We start from the raw sequence: 6,659 nt of genomic DNA, 5'->3' as shown, positions 1-6,659 counted from the left end.
AACCCTACCCCTAACCCTACCCCTAACCCTAACCCTAACCACTAACCCTAACCTCTAACCCTAACCCTAACCATAACCATAAGCCTAACCCTAACCCAACCCTAACCCTAACCCTAACCCCTAACCCTAACCCCTAACCCTAACCCTAACCCTAACCCCTAACCCTAACCCTAAGCCTAACCCCTAACCGATAACCCCTAACCCTACCACTAACCCTAACCCTAACCCTAACACAAAGCCCTAACCCTAACGCTAAGACAGAACCCTAAACCTTACCTTAACCCTAACCCTAACCCTAACCCAACCATAACCCTAAAACTAACCCTAACCCTAACCCTAACCCCATACCCGAAACCGTACCCCTACACCTAACCTTAACAATACCCCTACCCCTATCCCGAACCCTAAACCTTACCCTAACACTAACCCCTAAGCCTAACCCATAACCTAACACGAACCCTAACCGTAACCCCTAACCCTAACCCCTATCACTAACCCTAACCCTAACCCCTAATCGATAACCCCTAACCCTATCGCTAACCCTAACCCTAAACCCTAACAATAACCCTAAACATAACCGAAACCATGACCCAGAACCCTAACCCTTACTCTAACCCAAACGCTAACCCTAACACAACCCTAACCCTAAAACTAACCCTAACCGTAACCCTAAACCTAACCCTAACCCTAACCTTAACCCTGACTTCGACCCTAACCCCTGACCCGGACCCAGACCTTAACACTAAACCTAACACTAACCCTAAACCGAATGCCTAACCCTAACCCTAATCGTAACCCTAACCCTAACCCTGTACCCGAAACCCTAACCCTAACCGTAACCCTAACCCTAACCCCTAAACATAAACCTAACCCTAACACCCTAACACCCTAACTCTAACCCTAACCCCAACCCGAACACTACCACCAACCCCAAACCTAACCCTAACCGTAACCCCAACCACAACCCTAACCCTAACGCTAACCCTTACCCTAACGCTAACCCCTAAACCTAATTCTAACCCTAACCCTAACCCTAACCCAAACCCTAACGCTCTAACACCCTAACCCTAACCCTAACCCTAGCCCCAGACACAGATCCAGCACTAACCCTATCCCTAGCCTGAGTACTAGCCCTAGCCATATCCGTAGCCCTAGCCCTAACACTAATCCTAACCCAAACCCTAGCCCTATCCCTAACCCCAAACCCAACACAAACCTAACCCTAACCCTAACCCTAACCATAACCCTAACCCCAAACCTAAACCTAACCCTAAACCTAACCCTAACCCCAAACCCAACAGAACCCTAACCCTACCCCTAACCATAACCCTAACCCTAAAACTAACTCTAACCCTAACCGCTAACCCTAACCCCAAACCATAAAACTAACCCTAACCCTAGTCTAACGCTAAAGCTAACCAGAACGCTTCCCCTACCCCTACCCCTACATCTACCCCTACGCCTAACACAAACCCAACCTGTACACCTACCACTACCCCTACACCTAACCCAAACCCTACCCCTAACCCTATCCCTAACCCTAACCCTAACCACTAACCCTATCCTATAACCCTAACCCTAACCCTAACCTTAACCCTAACCCTAAACATAAACCTAACCCTAACCCTAACCCTAAGTCTAACCCTAACCTAACCCTAACCCTAACCTAACCCTAACCCTAACTTAATCCTAACCTAACCCTAACCCTAACTCTAATCATAACCCTAACCCTAACCCTAGCTCTATCCCTAACCCTAACCCTAACCCTAACTGTAGCCCTAGCCCTAGCCCTAGCCCTAGCCCTACCCCTAGCCCTAACACTAACCCTAACTCTGACCCTAACCCTAGCCATTCCCCTAGTCCTACCCCTAACCTAGCCCTCGTCCTAGCCCTAACCCTAACCCTAAAACTAAACATAACCCTAACCCCTAACCCATAACCCCTAACTCTAACGCTAACCCTAACGCTAGCCCTGCACCCTAACCCTAACAATAACCCTAACCCAAACCCCTAACCCTAACCCTAACCTTAACCCCTAAGACCCCTAACCGTAACCCTAACCCTAACCATAACCCTAACCCTAACCCCTAAACGTAAACCTAACCCTAACACCCTAACACCCTAACCCTAACCCTAACCCCAACCTGAACACTATCACCAAACCCAACCTTAAACCTAACCGTAACCCCAACCACAACCCTAACCCTAACCCTAACCGTTACCCTAACGCTAACCCCTAAACCTAATTCTAACCCTAACTCTAACCTTAATTCTAACCCTAACCTCTATCCATAAGCCTATCCCTAAACCTAACCCCAACCCTAACCATAACCGAACTCTAACCATAACCTTAACCCTAACCCTAACCCTAACCCTAACTATAACCATATCCCTTAACATTAAATATAAACCCTAACCCTAAACCTAATACTAACCCTAAGCCTAACCCTAAGGCTGACAAAACCACAACCATAAGCTTAACCCTAACCATAACCCTAACCATAACCCTAAGCCTAACCCTAACCCTAACCCTAACCCTAACATTAACCCTAACCCTAACCCTAACCCCAACCACAACCCCAACCCCAACCCCAACCGTAACCCTAACCGTAACCCAAACGAAAACCCTAACCATAACCATAATCCTAATACACTAACACCCTAACTCAAAACACCCTAACACCCTAACCCTAACCGTAACCCTAACGGCAACCCCAACGCGAACCCGAACCGTAACCTTAACCCTAACCCTAACCATAATGCTAACCAGAACCCTAACCCTAACACCCTAACACCCTAACACCCTAACACCCTAACCCTAAGCCTAACCCCAACCCAAACACCAACACCAACCCCAACCCTAACCCTAACACTAAGCAAAACCCCAACCCCAACCCCAACCGTAACCCTAACCCTAACCCTAATCCTAACACTAACCCTTACCCTAACGCTAACCCCTAAACCTAATTCTAACCCTAACCCTAACTTTAATTCTAACGCTAACTTCTAACCATAAGCCTAACCCTAAACCTAACCCCAAACCTAACCCTAACCCAACCCTAACCCTAACCCTAACCCTAACCCTAACCCTAACCCTAACCGTAACCCTACACCTACCCCTACCCCAACTCTTAACAGTAACCCTAACCCTAACCCTAACCCTGAACCTGACGCTGACCCTGACCTTTACCCTGACAATATCGCCTGAACCTAACCCTAACCCTTAAGCTAACACTCATCCTAACGCTAACCCATCCCTATCCCTAAACTAACCCTAACCCAACGCTAACAGTAACGCTAAGCCTAACGTTAACCCTGACCCTGACCCTAACACCTAACCGTCACACTTACCCTAAACCTAACCGCTAACGCTAACCCTAACCCGAACCCTAACCATACCCCTAACCACTACCCCTAACCCGAAACCTAACCATAACCCTAATCCCTAACCCTAAGCCTAACCCTAACCGGAACCCTAACGCCTAACCCTAACGCTAACCCCAACCCCAACCCCAACCTTAAACCTAACGCTAACAGTAACCCTAAACCTAACCCTAAACCCAACCCTAACCCTAACCCTAACCCTAACCCTAACCCTAACCCTAACATAAACCTAACCCTAACCCTATCCCTAACCCTAACCACAACCCCAACCCGAACCCCAACCGTAACCCTAACCCTAACCCTAACCCTAACACTAACCCTTACCCTAATGCTAAGGCCTAAACCTAATTCTAACCCTAACCCTAACCTTAATTCTAACGCTAACTTCTAACCATAAGCCTAACCCTAAACCTAACCCCAAACCTAACTCTAACCCAACCCTAACCCTAACCCTAAACCTAACCCTAACCCTATCCCAATGCTAACCCTAACCCTAACCATAACCCTAACCCTAACCCTAACTCTATCCCGACCCTAACCCTAACCCTAACTCTAACCCTAACCGTAACCGTAACTCCAACCATAAACCCTAACGCTAACCCTAACCCTAACTGACCTCGACCCTAACACCTCACCCTGACCATAAGCCTAGCCCTAACCCTAACCCTAACCCTAACCAGTAACCCTAACGCTAACCCTAACCTTAACCATAACCGTAACCTTAAATCAACCCTAACCCTAACACTAACCATAACCCTGACACTGACCCTGACACTGACCCTGACACTGACCCTTACCCTGACCCTTGCCCTAACCCTATCCATAACCCTAACCCTGACCCTAACCCCTAACCCTAAACCCAAAACATAACACTAACCCTAACTCTCACCCTAACCCTATCCTCTAACTTTAACCCAAACACTAACTCTAACTCTAACCCTAACCCCTAACCCTAACCCCTAACCCTAACCCTAATTCTAGCCCTAACCCTAACCGTAAGCCTATACCTACACCTACCCCAATCCCTACCCCTAACCCTAACTCTAACCCTGACCGTACCATAACCCCAACAATAAACCCTACCGCTAACCCTAACCCTAACCCTAACCCTAACCTGAACACAAACCCGAACCCCAACTCCAACCGTAACCCAAACCCTAAACCTAACCCTAAGCCTCACCCTAACCCTAACCCTAACACCCTAACACCCTAACACCCTAACACCCTAATACTAACCCTAACCCTAACCCTAGCCCCAGCCCCAGCCCCAGCCCTAACACTATCCCTATACCTTGCCCTAGAACTAGCCCTATCCCTAGCCCTAGCCCTAACCCTAACCCAACCCTAACCCTAACCTTAACCCTAACACTGATCCTAACCGTAACCCCAACCATAAACCCTAACACTAACCCTAACCCGAACCCTAAACCTAATCCTAACCCCAACTCCAACCCCAACCCCAACCCCAAACCCAACCATAACCCTAGCCCTAACCCTAACCCTAACCCAAACCCCAACCCCAACCACAACCCCAACCGTAACCCTGACCTTAACCCTAATCCTAACCATAACCATAACCATAACCATAACACCCTAACACACTAACACCCTAACCCTAACCCTAATCCTAACACTAACACCTAACCCGAACCCAAACCCTAACCCAAACCCTAAATCTAACCCCTAACCCTACCCATAACCTTAACCTTAATCCTAACCCTAAGCCAACGCTAACCCTAACCCTAACCCTTACCCTAACTGACATCGACCCTAACACCTGACCCTGACCATAACCCTAGCCCTAACCCTAACCCTAACTGTAACCCTAATCCCTAACCCTAATGCTAACCCTAACCTTAACCCTAACCCTAACCTTAAACCAACCCTAATGCTAACCCTAACCCTGACACTGACCCTGACCCTGACCCTGACCCTAACCCCAACCCTAAACCTAACCCTCACCCCTAACTCTAATGCTAACCCTAACCTTAACCCTAACCCTAACCTTAAATGAACCCTAACCCTAAGCCTAACCCTAACCCTGACACTGACTCTGACACTGACCCTGACCCTGACTCTGACCCTGACCCTATCCCCAACCCTAACTCTAGCCCTAACCCTAACCCTACCCTTAACCCTAACCCTAACCCTAACCCAAACCTAACCCTGACCCTAATCCTAACCCTAACTGACCTCGACCCTAACACCTGACCCTGACCAAAACCCTAGCCCTAACGCTAACCCTAACATTAACCCTAACGCTAACCTTAAATCAACCTTAAACCTAAACCTCACCCTAACCCTAACCGTAACCCTAACCCTAACCCTAACCTCTAACCTTAAAACTAAAATTAACCTCAACTCTAACGCTAACCCCCAACCCTAACCCCTAACCCTAACCCTAACCCTAACTCTAACCCTAAACGTAACCCTGCACCTACCCCTACCCCAACTCTTAACAGTAACCCTATCCCTAACCCTAACCCTGAAAATGAACCTGACCCTGACCTTTACCTGACAATATCGCCTGAACCTAACCCTAACCCTGACCCTAACACTCACCCTAACGCTAACCCATCCCTATCCCTAAATGTAACCATAACCCAACGCTAACAGTAACGCTAACACTAAGGCTAACACTGACCATGACCCTACCGTGACCCTGAACCTAACACCTGACCGTCACCCTTACCCTAAACCTAACCGCTAACCCTAACCCTAAACTTAACCATAACCCTAATCCCTAACCCTAAGCCTAACCCTAATCAGAACTCTAACGCGTAACCCTAACGCTAACCCCAACCCCAACCCCAAACCTAACCCTAACCCTAACAGTAACTCTAACCCTAACCAACCCTAACCCTAAACGTAACCCTAACCCTCACCCTTAACGCTAACCATAACCCTAACTATAACCATAACCCTAGCCAAAACCCCAATGCGAACCCGAACCCCCACCCCAACCCTAACCCTAACCCTAACACTAACCCTAACCCTAACCCTAAACATAAACCTAACCCTAAGCCTAACCCTAAGCCTAACCCTAACCTAACCCTAACCCTAAGCCTAACCCTAACCTAAGCCTAACCCTAACCTAACCCTAACCCTAACTTAACCCTAACCTAACCCTAACGCTAACTCTAATCATAACCCTTACCCTAACCCTAGCTCTAGCCCTAACCCTAACCCTAACCGTAGCCCTAGCCCTAGCCCTAGCCCTAGCCCTACCTCTAACCCTACCCCTAGCCCTAACACTAACCCTAACTCTAACCCTA

Source organism: Propithecus coquereli, unplaced genomic scaffold, assembly GCF_000956105.1.
Source record: "Propithecus coquereli isolate 6110/MARCELLA unplaced genomic scaffold, Pcoq_1.0 Scaffold443, whole genome shotgun sequence".
Classification (NCBI taxonomy): Eukaryota; Metazoa; Chordata; class Mammalia; order Primates; family Indriidae; genus Propithecus; species Propithecus coquereli.
The sequence above is the reverse complement of the archived record's forward strand: the minus strand, read 5'-3'. Positions refer to the sequence as shown.